Here is a 14,806-nt window from a genome sequence, read left to right on the forward strand (position 1 = left end):
ATGTAGTACATGCCAACTTTCCATTGTGCTTTGAAAGAAAATAGTGTTTATGCAAAATTTCTTCTAGGTATTTCTTTAATTCAGGAATGATCTAATTGATTGTTGGCAAGTACAGTCTGTGAGCAGGGTATTTGTGAGCTTTGCAGGAACTTGCAGTACCATTCCCTTTCTGATGTGGTAGGGGGGGAAGTGTCTGTGTGTGGAGGGGCAGAGGAATGGGATTGTATGATTACTGAAGTTACTGAGACTTCACTTAATTCAAACTGAATTCATATTTAACCCAATCTTCACTCTGACACTGTTGAGCAGGGTGTGTGTATACCTTTTTTTTTTTTTTTTTTAAATCTGGTTTTCTTTTAGCTTTCCCAAATAACTTGAAATACACAGAATAACTTTCTCGAGTCTTTTGAAAATCCCACTAGGTACCTAAGTGAGACCATTTGCAAGAAGGGGTATTATCTCTCACTTCCTGCAGCCACCTCAGTTGATCTAAAAAGGAAATAATCTGCCTTTGGGACCCACAGGCTCTGCTTCAGGTCTGCAACGAAAGTAAAGTAAACATTGAAACATCTGTTTTACTGTGAAAATACATCTTAAGTGCTAAAGTCAGCAAAGGTTAAAGGTTCTGTGAAAGTTGGATGGGGTGAGTACAGTCTGCAGGTCCATGTTTTAGCCTCTAGATTGCAAATTGTTTGTTGTGTCTCTGTCACTAGAATCTGTTTTCTGTTACAGGTAGGCATTGCTCCTGACTCTCAAGGGATTTGGAAACTTAAGTGGAAAGAAACTTGGGTGCATGGTGGATGTCTCTCCAGTAAAAGCTTCTCTTATTTTTATCTTCCCAATAGTATTTGGTCCTAACTGTAGTTAGAAATTTGATAGGAGGAATCCTTGTCTCTTCTACATTTATGTACTCTACAGTCATTTCTTTGCTAGTACTTTTAAAACAATGGTTTAATATTGCTTTTTTAAATTTAAATAATTACTTGTGTGTGTGGGTGCTTTGTTAATAATTGGAGCTAAACCCAGATGCTCTTGGCATGTTTAGTCATTCTGGAAAACTCCATTTGATCTGTTTATCTGTACAAAGGAAAAGTATCCTTCTTCAGAAAACTGTGCAAAAGTTGGCTCATTTAAACTAAGACTAGGAAAAAAGAAAAGTTTCTGATGTATTATTCTTTCATTCTCAATAATTCAATTTGGTATAGCATTAATTTCGACAGAATTAGGAACACACATTTCTGTATTTGAAAATGAGTGAGTTTGTTGGTGAATAAGAAGATTTAAGATGTATGGTCAGTAAATTAGAACCAAGAAGCATCTTGTCGTGAAGGAAATAACTTTTTTGAAAATGATCAAAGGCAGGTGTGCACAAATGCCAAGAATCTGTTGTCAAATTGCTATTGCAAAAATTAATAAATCCAGTTCTGATTTGTTTTGAGAGATGTACAATGAAAACTTTGTGAGTGTCTTCCCTGATAGTAAATGAACATTTGAAGGAAAACGCAGTGTACCACTGGGGTTTCAGAGAAATAATACCAAAAATACTTACATGAGATGGGACTGCTGGAGCTTGGGTCTCTGTTCGAGCAGCATATCAGAGGGTTAAAGCGATAGATTGGATATATGCTAGGATATACAAATTAGTTTAGATTATAAAGGAAAATAAATCGTACTAAGTCTTCCTTCAGTTTATTTTTTTCTCTTTACAGTGTCAATATACCCCTCTCAGGTTTTAGATCGGTTGTGGGACTCATTTTATTCTACGTCAGTGTCATGTTTCTGAATGTATGTCAGCACTGGAATCCAGAGTAGATGCACATGTGCATTCATAGAACAAGAAGAGAATTTTTCATTTGACTTGCAGTCCATCAGGCTTGTGCTTGTGCATGCAAGTCCTGTGCTTGCTAATGCTCCCCTCCAAGGGCAGAAAAAGTGAAAATGGCTGGAACTATTCATCATTGCTTCTTATACTTCATAGAAGAAAACTGAAATTTGACTGGGGCCTGAATTCGTAACTGCCAAAGTTCTTGGGAGGTGACACTAAGACATTTTAGGAGCTGTGCTGTGAACAGGCCAGGCAAAACTGCCTGCACTTCTGTAATGCCACCCACATTCTGGATACCAGACAAAGAAAAGGTCCATTTGTAATGATTGTGTTGAACTCCCTAGGGTAAATCTTAGGATTCTTATTGAAATCAGTTGCTGATCTTTTTCCTGAGGATACATTTTGGTGGGAGAGAGGAAACTGCTTTCTGCATTTTGTCTGTCTCTTCACTTTGTGACCACTTTTGGTTCACCCAAAGGCCAAACCATCTATTTGCAGAGAATTACCAAATGGGTCAGATACTGAGCTCAATGTATTTCCTTCAGTGACAACGACTGGAAAAGCTGCCCCTTTGAGTTTCTTCATGTCTCATTCTTTATGTAAATGATAGATCCATCCCTTTTCCTAAAAGTATTAATATCTAAAATTGTACAGTGCAAGCATGCAAGCTAACTGTTGATTTTTGTGAAAGGTCTGTGATGTGGCTGTCAGTCACATACCTAAGGAGACAGTGCCAGTGGCTGTTGTGGTTCATGTGAGTACCGGGACTTGTCCTCCGTCCCCGTTTTACTACTGAAGTTCTCAGTTGAACCAGGCTTTGGGTTCAGTACTTTTTCCAAAGAACTTGGACCACAAGATCAAAATCCACCTTCTTTTTTGTAGCATATGTGTGATATTAATGTCTTTTCCCACAACTTGATGCTGTTCTTACTGTTAGAAAAAAGAGGTTGCTAAGAATGTACAACTAGCAGCTGAAGAGGTGTTGAGTCTTAATTATCTTACTCGAGGGCAATGTCACTGTCTCATTTGATAAGGCTGGGAAGCACCTACTTCTCTAATAAAAACATAACTCTGAGCTTTGGATACCAGTATAATTTCCACAGGAATCTGATTCTAATTCAGATTTGTGAAGCAGAGTGCTCATTGTGGGGCGGGAGAAGGGCCTTTTGAACACAGTATTGTTCTTAGTACAGAAACCTTAAATGAATCCGAGTTGGTTTATTACAAAAAGCCTTGAGCACTGCCCAAGCTTTGATTTATCAGAGCCAGGAATTTTGTTTTTTCAGTACCAGAAAAAAAGGCTGAAATAATTGTGATTTTTCTTTCTTAAGAAAATCATATCCTTATGAAACAAAACTATTCTCCCTTGCTGAAACTACGCAATTATTTTCAAATTCCTTTGAGGCAGATAGCTAGAGGATCTGCCTTTACAGGAAGGTGTACACAAGACTGCATGGATGGGGTTTTTCAAATAGAATTTCATGTAGCTCAGGGGAAATGGTCTCTTGAAAAATGACTCCAACCTCCTAGAGTTGTGGGCGATGAGGAATGTAATAGTCAGCTTCCTCTTAAGGTACAGCTTTGAGTCATAGCTGTTTTCTTCCCCATCTAAACAGAGTGGGGAGCAGCGTTGTAAAGACAAATCTCTAGGCTGTCCAGGCAGAGCTGTTTCTTGACTGTCTAAAACAGTCTCAGCTGTTTTGACCTGGGAAAAAAGGGATTAAAATAAGTATGTTGTGTAAGTAAATACAGGTTTGGTTTCTTGGGGTTTTTTTGATTGTTAGTTCCCATGGATTTTGCCGTTTGCAAGAATAACCGTAGATTTTTCTGCCAGCAGTGATACAGTCATAAGGAGTGCAAGCTCTGTGGTCTCCCACTTGGTTCTCCAGGGTTTGCCTTCCGTTCTTATCAAATGTAATTGCTGAGCCGTACTGTTATCCTGCAGACATCAGTGCAATAGCTAAATCCAGTGTGATATTTTTCTGAATGAAGTATCACTTCAAAGAAAACAGGGGTTTTCAGCTTCTGGTTTGGATTGACTCATTTTGCCCCCAGGTTTTTTTTTCTTCTGTTTTATCCACTTGGTGTTTAATGCGTGGGTGTGTACGTGACAAGAATGTATTGAACGCTGAGCGTTTAAGCAGCTGATAGAAGTAGCTGCAGTTTGGTTGTCGGCATTCTTGTAGAAAATATTGTCTTGTGGGTGTGGGGGGAGAGTGGTTGGGGCTTACTTTTTTTTTAAGGCACTATGAGGCTTTTCTGAATGAGGGGTAACAATGATTTCATTATTCCAGCAACAGTTTGAAGAAAATGAGTTGGTTAATTTTTAGGGCAATTTGATAGTATCTCATGCAGACTGGCAATGGCATGTAGCAAAAATCAGCTTATTCTTCTGTCTCCTAATTAATTTTTTTCTAGTCCATTTTCTTAGGTTTCTGTTTTTTCCTACTTCTGAGTTAGAGCTTCCTTATTGCAACTTGCTTGTTAGACATAGTTGTGAAGCAGAAGCTGTGTAGATACACAAAAGCTCAAAGAGGGTAATGTGAGAGTCGAATGCTGTGTGTAGACTAAGGAAAAAAATAACTTCATTGTATTTTGTATGACTTGAATGGAAAAAACAGTGAAGGAAGTGTCTTTGTTACGGTAACTGCTGAGGTTTTTCCTCTCCTTTAATAGCCATATCAGTGGAATTGGGTGTGATTAATACATCTTGTGAGTGGAATTATAACTATAAAAATGTCACAATTCAGAAGTCTTGTTACCTAGCCAAGTCATTGGTTTTGTTTTGTGGTTTCAAAAATACAATTTCCAAATGGCCTTGAATGAGGCTTTTAATGGTCTCATTTTCATGATTTTTTTTTTTTTTTTTCCCCTTTTTTCCAAATGTAGTTGTGCTCATACCAGGTAAGAGCCGCAGCACAGTTGTTTAACAAGGCCAGTCTGGACCATAGAGCCTGCTTCTTCTAAAGTAGTTCTCTGAAAGTTTGGTGGTTTGTTTTTTGGGTTGTTTTTTTTTTTTGTTGTTGTTTGGTTTTTTGTTTTGTGTGTTTGTTTGGTTTTTGTGGTATGTTTTGTTTGGGTTTTTTTGTGGGATTTTTTTGGTTTTTTGTGGTTTTTTTTTTTTTTTTTAATTTCAGCAGGGTTTTTATCACAGTCCTATCTTTCATTGCTTTTTACAGTAGGGAGAGAAGTGCAAACACATTTTTAAGTTCAATGTGTACTAAGGTGTTTTGCTTGATGAAATCAGTTTTGAAGAACTAGATTCTCAAAGATCCTGGTTGTATGAATTAGAAAGTTTCAGAATATTGTCAGCTGCACTACAATCAAGAAAATCCTTAAATCCTTACACACCTGCCTCTTTACCAGGGAAGTTGTCAGTTACTTCAAAGATCCGGACATGCCCCTGGAACTGCAGCCTTCTTGACACAAGTTGGCAGCCAAAATCAGTTGAGATCTTCAAAGTAGACTTTCCTCTGTTTCTGTCATTTGAGGCATGACTTAATTAGCTTTTTTGGAGCATGTCCACTAGAAATAGGCCTAACATAAAATACGGTCAGAGAAAAACAGGAAAAAAAAATCAGGATAGAGTGAACAAAGTGTTTGAAAGCTGTACTGTTATGAGTAACACAAGCAGGCAGGTATTGTCAATTTGCATATTGGAATTTTTTTTTTTTCCTTTGTTCTGTTTTTTTCTTTTTTTTTTTTTCTTCTTGTAAGAATCCGGTTGCTTTTTGCAGGGATCAGAGCTCTGCCGTGTTGAGCACAGAATGAAAAGCATTAACATTTTTAAATCGCTTCCAGTTTCTGTTGCAGTATCTTGTGTCAATTGTCACCTGTAGCTATGTCCTGCATGCCAACAGAGCTGTTCCATACATTCTGTGTCCTTTCTCATAAATGATTTTCATTTTCTTGAAATATTAATCTTGTTTCCTGTGAAACGACAGTTAGGCACTCATGTCTGTGTCTGATTTCTTCTAGTATGTTTTGAACCTGATGGTCAATTTCAGTTGAAGTTGATAGATGTGTCAAAGATCCCTCAAACCTTCATGATAAGAAGTGGTTATTTACCACAGAAGGCATGGATTACTAAAGGAGAAGCTACAATGTAAGCTTTGTTAGATACAGGAAAACTTAGTTGGTATTCTCTCCTGTTAGAATCCAGAGAGTTAGTTCACTGATTGCAGGTGAACCATAGAAAATGAAATTTCACTGGTTTTATTGCTGACAACTATTAGTAGTTTTGGGGCGATGTTGAAATTTCTATGGAATACAACACATTTATTAAAAGGGAAAAAGTGTTTATAGGCAAAGCGCATGCCTTGCAGATCTAAGCTGTTGGGTCTGAAGTTGTTCTCTGCCTCTTCACTAAGCCAACAGCAGTTGACTAAGGAGCAAGGGAATGTACCCTGATAAAATACTTGCTGGATGCTGTCCTACATTTAAACAGTTACTGACAATTTTGCACACTTTAGCTAGACAAATAAGTTAAAAATAGACTGGTTTTGAAGTACACTATTTACAAGAAAAAATACCCACAGTCCTTACTCTTACATTGTAGTAGCTTTGAGCAGAGAGTCTAGTAGTTAGCTCTGTTAAAGTTAAAATGCTAGTCGTTTCTGACCTTTTGGGTTAAGTTTGAAACAAAATTACATGATTTTTTTCCAGCTGTTTTAGAGTGACACCTTGTGGAGTATAAATGTCTACACTTTCTTTCCAAAGTGATTAAGCAGCCAAAGGGTATTACAGAACTAGAGAATTTCTTTTATCCTGGAGCGGGGAGGTGTGGCGCTCTGCGGTTATCGAGAACGCAACCTCATTTTTGCTGCTGTTCCTGTGTTAATACGTAGTTAGTAATGAGTGATTTATAATTTGATAACTTTCTAACAGGAAAAAAAAAATCACATTGACAAATTTTCAATTTATAGTCTTCCTGACCAATAGTCCCCTTTAATGAAAGCCAAAATGAGAATTATTTAATCTTGATTTGTATCAGTTCTAATAATCATAGAATGTTATCTAAAAACTTTTAAAAAGGTATTACAAATACTGCTATTGAAGCACGGTAATTACTATTTCTAGGTCACAAAAAATGAAATATAATAAAAACTTGGATATCTTTTGAAATATAATGGTGTGAAGGGAAAAGGAAATAATGCAGCTTTGATCCAGACATATGGAAAGATCATTATGGAAATAGAAAGGAGGGGGGAGATAAAAAGTGGGAATACAGAAAATAGGAAAAGATCAAGGCACAGTGATGAAGAAAATCTGTTTTTCAGGCTAGATAGATTTCACTTTTCTAATAAATCGCTCACTTTCGCATTACAACCATGAATATATAGTATTCCATCCCATAGTCACGTCTGCAAGCGGCTGTTTGCATAGGTTCTACAGGACTGTGTAGTGTAGTTTTTCCATAGCTCCTCCAATGGAAAAACTGAGGAGTAGGAACTCAGTTTTGAGTTCCTGAGTTCCTACTCAAAACTCAAAAGTAGGAACTTTTGAAGCCTGAACTGAGCGCCTAAACAGAATTATTTTTTCCTCATTCAAGAGAATTAGCCAAATACATGAGATGTGATTGCAAGATCTAGAACAACAAATGAATTTCCATACAGTAAGTTAATGGGCCTGTACTGTGAAAACTGAAAAAATACATGATTTCAGAATTGTTGTTATTGAGTAAGAGGTTAATTTAAATATTTACATAATTTAATTAAAAGTTAAATCAGTTGCTAATACAATGCAATTTCCAGTCGTAAATGTAATATTAACTTGGTCACAGTTTAAAGCTGTTCTTAAAGTTTGTGTTGCAACTGAGACAGGTCTGAAGAGGGTTGGTATCTGCTTTCACTGTAGTGTATGACTGCAGAGCTTATAAAGTTGATTTACTGTCCCAGCTGTTCTCAGCATAGCTGGTTTGGCTGATGTTAGATCTGGTTGTGCATCTCTTCCACAGACTGGAGCATTCCTGAGGTTGGAAATGTTATGCTCGAACAAACATTTAACATTAGCTCTTGCTGCTTGAGTAGATCAGTTGGTTTCACAGACAAAGCCCTTCTGTTTCCAGTGCGCTCCCCCTCCCCTTTCTAGAATGAAAGAAATAATTGCTGCATTTCTTCAGCCAGTATTTTAGCCCTGGAGATGCTTAAGTCTTCTGCTTGTTTTCCTGCATCTGCCGTTACCGCCCTGGGGATCAGAAACGGGTTTTTCCCTCATAACGCAGCTGAGCTCTTTTCTTTCACTAACAGCAGAGGTCTCACTGTCCAACTTGAAAACACGAGGGGAGAGGAGAAACAACTCGTGCAAATCAGCACTGCAGAGTCTGCGGGCCTCAGCTCAGAGCCATCTCAGAGTGGCACAGTTGTACCACATCTCCTTAATAAATACCTGACAACAGAACCTCTGCTCTCTACTGCATATTTGCCCAAAGCCAGATATAAGGGAACTGGAACAAGTTATTCTCATTTCTGAAAGTAGCACTTCCTGCCAACTCCTTTTAGTTTGTTTTTCAAAGTCTTCTCTCGGAGCGATGGCTCTTGTAGCAGAGTTTGGCCTAGCTGCCTCTAGGTAACAACGTTCAAGTTTGAATTTTTCTTTAGAAAGATTGTCAGCTTCCACTGTTCGCAATGGAACTTGATACACTTTTTCATACACACTTCACAGCAAGGGAATGGCTGCAGAGGTGTCGAAGAGCTTTTCTGAGTGTGCTAAGGTAAAATAAAGGCATGTGCTCAAATTTGAAGGTAGGAAGAGCTTCCTCCCAGCAAGAAGGGCACCCCCATAATAAAATGATCAAAGCTGTGCTCTAGAGTTTCATAACATAAAGACTGTATTCAGGACAGAGGAAAATGTGATTAACAGTGTCAACATAAACTTACTTTTTGTTTAGGACCCGTTTTATCTGTCTGAATTAATCTTGGAAAAAACCTTCATATACAGAAAAAATTGACTAATGTATAATGATTTATACAATTGCACAAAAGAAATTGTGTATAGATCAAAAAGAAAATGAGTAAATTAAGTGAACCTTATGAATGGGCACAATGGTTAAATATGTAGGTCACTTTTTAGAGATTAGTTATCTGCGATCTTGGCCAGATGCCCAGTAAAGTGAAACACACTTAATGGAATTGCTGATATAAAAATATTCCTATTAAAATAAAACATTAACTTTGCAGTAATCTAGAGAAGTGGTGTAAAAACAGCAGCCCTGTTCCAAAATACATACTTGATAAGGAAATAGATCTATCGAATAAAATCTCTTCGTAAGCACAATGACTAAATAAATTTTAAATGTGATTAAAGATTATATTCCTGATGAAGCCATCTGCTTTGAGTCTTTAGCAATTTAATGCAAAATGAAAGGTATTTAAAAAAAACAGGGAACGTAGCTGATACGTGACCAGGTGATACTTGGTATGTGACGTGCAGCCCAAATCAGCAGGTTTGTTTGCTCATGTCAGTCCTGGCTGGACCTGGCAGCAGCTCTTCCACGTGAACCAACAGATGCTATACTAAAGTTGTCGTCTTTTCTTCTAAGCAAAAAAAACCCCAACACTCCAAACCCAAAACAGCCAACCAACCCCCTCCCCAACAACAAAAATACCCCAAAAGCAGTAGATACCTGAGGCCAAATGAAGGAGTTCACTGTAGCAGATGGTCTGGAAAAAATAGTAATGCCTATTCTCTTAGCCAAGTATTCAGTATGAGTGGTATGAAGTGAGTCTGGAGTGCTCTGCCTGGTTCTCAGTCAGCACTCATGAAGCTAAATATGTCCAGTGACTAGAGAAGCAGAACTGCTTGAGGAACAGAGAGCTTCATATCTGGAGCTTGAACTGCAGATTTACTTGTGCGTCCTCATTGCAGAGTCTCTAGAGGGGCAGAAACCACAAAGAGCATCCCATGTTGATGGTACCCAAGAGAACTACAATGGCATTTGTGAACCTACTGTGGGCCAGTTAGATTACCTTAAGGGCCAGACAGTAGATCATACAGTAAATTGTTGGCTGTCTAAACTCTAGATATCTGGTCCTGAGTATGGTAACTGGTTCTCTCAGTGCGCACAAACTCTCTACACAATACATGACTACTTACATTAAAATACATAAATGTTTATAGAAGCAGACATGGAGAGTTCAAGACTTCTTTCTACAGACTCCTGGACAAGATTGGTAATTGCTTGAAGTAATATTTGTCTTATCTAAAAATGGTCATCTAAAATCTAGTTATTGCTCTATAGCGTAATTCTGTTTCAGTGGGACAGCAGGCAGCGTTTCCACAGTGCGGTCCGTAACTCTCTGAGGATGGAATTATTTGCCCTTGATGAAGTCCCTTTCCTTTCACTGAACGTACAAGCAGTTCAGAGAAGAGCTGAAGAACTTAAAGAAAAGGTTGACTTTTCAGTAGCTAAAGTTAGTCAAGATACACCTAACACCAAAGTTATAAATAATAAAATATAAACCTTTCTCAAGACAGATCAACTTTTACCTTGAAGAAAAAATTCTGAGAGGAATGACTACAGTAAAGAAGTGGAGGCTGTATTGTCAGAAGAGTGGTGTACGGACAACAGACCCCGACTAGCATGGTTCTTAAAGACTCCTCCCAGGAGAGGTGAGGTTGAATATTCTTGGGCAGAGGACAAATTGGAAGTGGGTCCCACACATCTGGGAGAGTAATCCTGATTCTCTGCCACAGAAGATGCTCCATAAACATCCCAGGTGTGGATTATGTAATTTTAAAGGGTAGTAATAGCTTTGTTGGCTTTATATGTCAGTTTGATGTGTATCAAGTATGAGGTAGGTTTTGCAACTTTGAAGTTAATTGAGACCTCTAATGATATTAGGCCTGCATTCTGGATTCTGATTAGGATGAGTGTAAGGAGCCCTGTGAGGACTGAAAAAACTAGCTGTTAACGGGAGCTAAACTGCAGTTGTGTCAGGAGCTCTTAATCAAGAACTGAGATACTCAAGCTTGTTGATATCTCATTTTGGATAGTGAAGCCTTTCTTTAGATATGATCATGTGCAGTGTGTTCAGTCAAATAGCTCATCATGTTCTCATTAATTTTTCTACCTTTGTGAATGTGGATATAAATACTTTCATAAGTCTAAAGTACAAAGATATCCATGACCATTAAACAGTAGATAATGATTATTTTATTTCTCTTTTCATTAGTCTTCCTTATCAGCTAGCATATTTCACCTTATTTAGCATAACCCATGGTTTAGTAAAAACTTAATTCTTTCTGAGTAGTTCTTAACCTTTTGAATATATTCTGGAAATATTTTATGGATATTTACAGAGTTGGACAATTGCATAAGAATACAAGGAGGGTTTAGACCAACTAATGTGTGACTCTGACTCTTGAGAATGAGTCAAATATTCATTTGGAATTGAAAACACACAATCCCAGGAAAAGATTCTAAAGTGTTGTCAAGCTATTTTGTTAAAATGTGTTGGATTTGTGTCAATAAGTTAATTGGCAGCAATGGTATGTAAATGAGAATTCACTGTTACCCGTGAAACATTCTCACAGTAAAAACCCTAAACTCTTCACAAGATTGTTTTTTTTTTTGTTAGGGAGGAAGGTTTAAAATTGAACACTGTAGAATGTACAAACTGTACATTGCATAAAGTTCCCCAACCCATATCTCTAGTCTAACCTAGATAGTTATTTAGTTTATTTGGATTCCAGATGTCAACTTCAAAAGTTATGTTATTCAGATGAAGAACATAAATTAATAATCAGTGCAGATCTGAAAATGTTTGAAGTTATTTTTGTCTTCATTTGCAGTACCACTTGCCACTGATGCTGGCAGCTTTAGGACATGTGTGATTACTTCTCTGTGCAGACAGAAACCTATTTGTTATCCTATATTTCAGCATATGCTTTCAGTCTTACCAGTATCACACAAACAAATCTTGACTTAAAGACTTGAGTTACGGATCTTGCCTCTACAATTCTGTATGTCTGTGACCTATTCAATCCCATCTGGAATTGAATGATATTATGACCTTGCAGTTTCTGTGTGTTATCCCTGTGCACCTTCCCTTTCTGTTTACTTACGCAATCTGGCAGATTGGAATGAAGTTGATTTGCATTAGTAGTTAGGATAGCAAAGTCTTTTAATTGGTGATGGTCAGTACGCAGGGATACAAAAATACAGATTAGCCTGTTGAAATAGACTGTTACAGAAGTTTTCCCTGAAAATGAGTGTTATTTTGATCCATATAGTTAATTACATACATAACAGGATTCTAGCACTTATGTGCAGTATATATAGGGCTCCAGGATACTCAGTAAGATCAGTGGTGGAAGTAATAGTGGTGTGAACAGTTACAAAACTGAGCTCCTTAGTTGCCAAAGACAGAGAGGTACATACACTCCTTCTCCCTCAGAAAATCCCACAGACACCGAGTTAGTCCCTGCTGGCAACCCATCAGCACTTCAATACTTTCTTCAGCAGTGTTTTTCCCTTTATTATATAAAGGAAATTGGTTAGTGACAAAGGCAGCTGCCTCCTGCTATCGCTGCTTAAAAATACTTGGTTTGTGATGCAATAATGTTTCATCTATTTTATTAGAAAAAAAAAAGGGCAAAACAAACAAAAAACCCACACAAGAAGCCCCAAACCAAGCATACAATGCCAGTGAAGGCTTCTGACTTGATAGCCCAGGAGGATGAAACCCCAGAACGGAATAACAATATTAAATTTCCCCATGACATCTTCTGTTGGCTGCTTTTGACCTTAAGAGTCCAGTGGGTGTGATGAAGATGCCATCTGGTTTATGGCTTTTCATAAAAATTAACTCTGGAAAGTACAAAATGAGGTGAACAGGGTACCCTTTTGTTGGAAACTGGTTTGATACCGTGAACACCAATTAACTTGCATCCATGATGTCCATAGTGCAGGAAGTGAAGGTAGGTGGTTACAGTGCCAACTCTTATGACAATTCCTATGTTCTCTTTGGATATATGATGAAAGAATTGGGCTGTGCAATTAAGATAATTTCAAAATATGAGATTGAGCAGAACAGAACATCTTGTGTGCACGTCTCTGTGCTACATTAATTTACTGCTGGGAATTGAAGCAAAAGTGTAGTGTGTGTATTGATAATGCTTAGTTAATGGCATTTATGCATCTCATTATGATGTTTACTTCTGTGATTTCAGAATCTCAAATCTGTGAACCTGTAACCTAATTCTTACTCTTACTACATCCAATAAATTCTTGGATGGATCGTGAATAAGTTCTAAATGCTGCACCAGTAGTGAAATCCTGAAACCGCAGGTTGTTGCCTAAGCTTCCTGTACAATGCTCGGGGATGATAGTCCTGCAAAGAAAATCCATCACGTTGGGAGTAATAAAGAGAGAGGACTGATGAGAATACATTGCTCTCAGACATGATTCCCAAATTTAGGTTGCTGTCTCAGTCACTTAAGCCTCGAGTGAGACCATGACCCAGAAAAAGTCCTATCTTTCCCCAGTCACTGATTTCTGCTGCTTCTCTTGAGCTAGTAATAACGTCAGCACAACTACTTGGTAAGCCGGCTTAGAAACTGGCTGAATACTTTTTTGGCTGATTTAGCTTCAACCAGAACGGGCTTCTGACAAAGCTTCCTATATGGCCACACAAATAATAATGTTGGCAGAGGGGAACAGACATGATCACACAGATGGGAAATCGGGACAGCGGGTTTTATATCCGTTCAGGGTGGTAGATCTCCTCTCTGAAGCGACCCTCTTAGATACCTGCAAGTGAGCCTGGATAATTTGATGCAGTGTCAGTGAAAATACACTCTTTACGACATGACCTATCCTCTGTGAAAAAAATGAATATTCTGAATAAATACGGACATGCTAAAACTGAGCAGTGATTGATAGAGTGAGGACGAAGGAGTAAATAGCTACTCAAGCTAGGTCTTGCCGTTGTTGGGAACCTCCCTGTTGACTGACCCTACCGTGCAGTTTTTAGTGATGTATTATTCCACAGGCTCCCTGATACATTTATGGCTTCAATGGCATCTGCAGATTGTACATTAAGTTTAAGCATATATAAAAGCAGGATATTTGGGGGAGTGAGCACTTGCAGTGAGACGGTTAACTTGGTGTTTGTATTTCTATTTATTCCAGTAGTTGCCTTTTTTTTTTTTTTAAATTCTTGTCAATGGTTATGTGTGATTAAGGGTATCGATCAAACTCAAAGAGTCTGTGAGTCCTAACACTCTAGATGAATGATAGAAAATGCATTTTGCATTACTTTCATGTATAATTTTTTCTCCTTTTGTTGGCGACACTGTGGCCAGCAGCATGATTTATCCTGAACCTCAACACTTTGCCAACACATATTTGATAAGAAATACTAGCCACCACCAAGACACACATTTTATCTCCGTAGGCAGTCCCATACCAGTTACGAATTTTTAACATATCTCAGTCTGAACAGCTGGGAAAATTATGAAACTGGTTAACAGACTCAGAGAAAATACCGTGTTATCATTATGGATAAACCACCATACTTAAACAGTGAGATGCATCTTCAGCAACTTTATTATGGACAAAGACAATGAAGACTGAGGTTAGAGAATTTCATTATCTTTAAAGCTTTAAGGGGCAACTGCAAACATCTGACCTGGATTGCCTAAACACTCTAAGGAAAGAATTTTGCTTTGTAATCTTGTACCAAATTTTGCAATTCATCTAATTCACCCAATATTAGAAATTACTTTAACTCAGAGATTGCAGAAGCAAAAGGAAGTCTTTTTATTGTGCTTTTGCTGTTTATTGAAAAGATCTTGCTGCTATTTTGTAAGTTTGATAATAAAATTTGAATAAAATGTGCATATGCTTATAGACAGATATTCTGTCCTGTACTATTCAAGATACCTCTCTGTTTTTAAAAATGTGTTTGAGGAGGTCTAGCTTCTCAGTTTGGAGCCAAACATATCTAGGAGGGCTGCAATTTATAGTCATATGTTGTA

The sequence above is a fragment of the Numenius arquata genome, chromosome 12 (assembly GCF_964106895.1).
Source record: "Numenius arquata chromosome 12, bNumArq3.hap1.1, whole genome shotgun sequence".
Taxonomy (NCBI): domain Eukaryota; kingdom Metazoa; phylum Chordata; class Aves; order Charadriiformes; family Scolopacidae; genus Numenius; species Numenius arquata.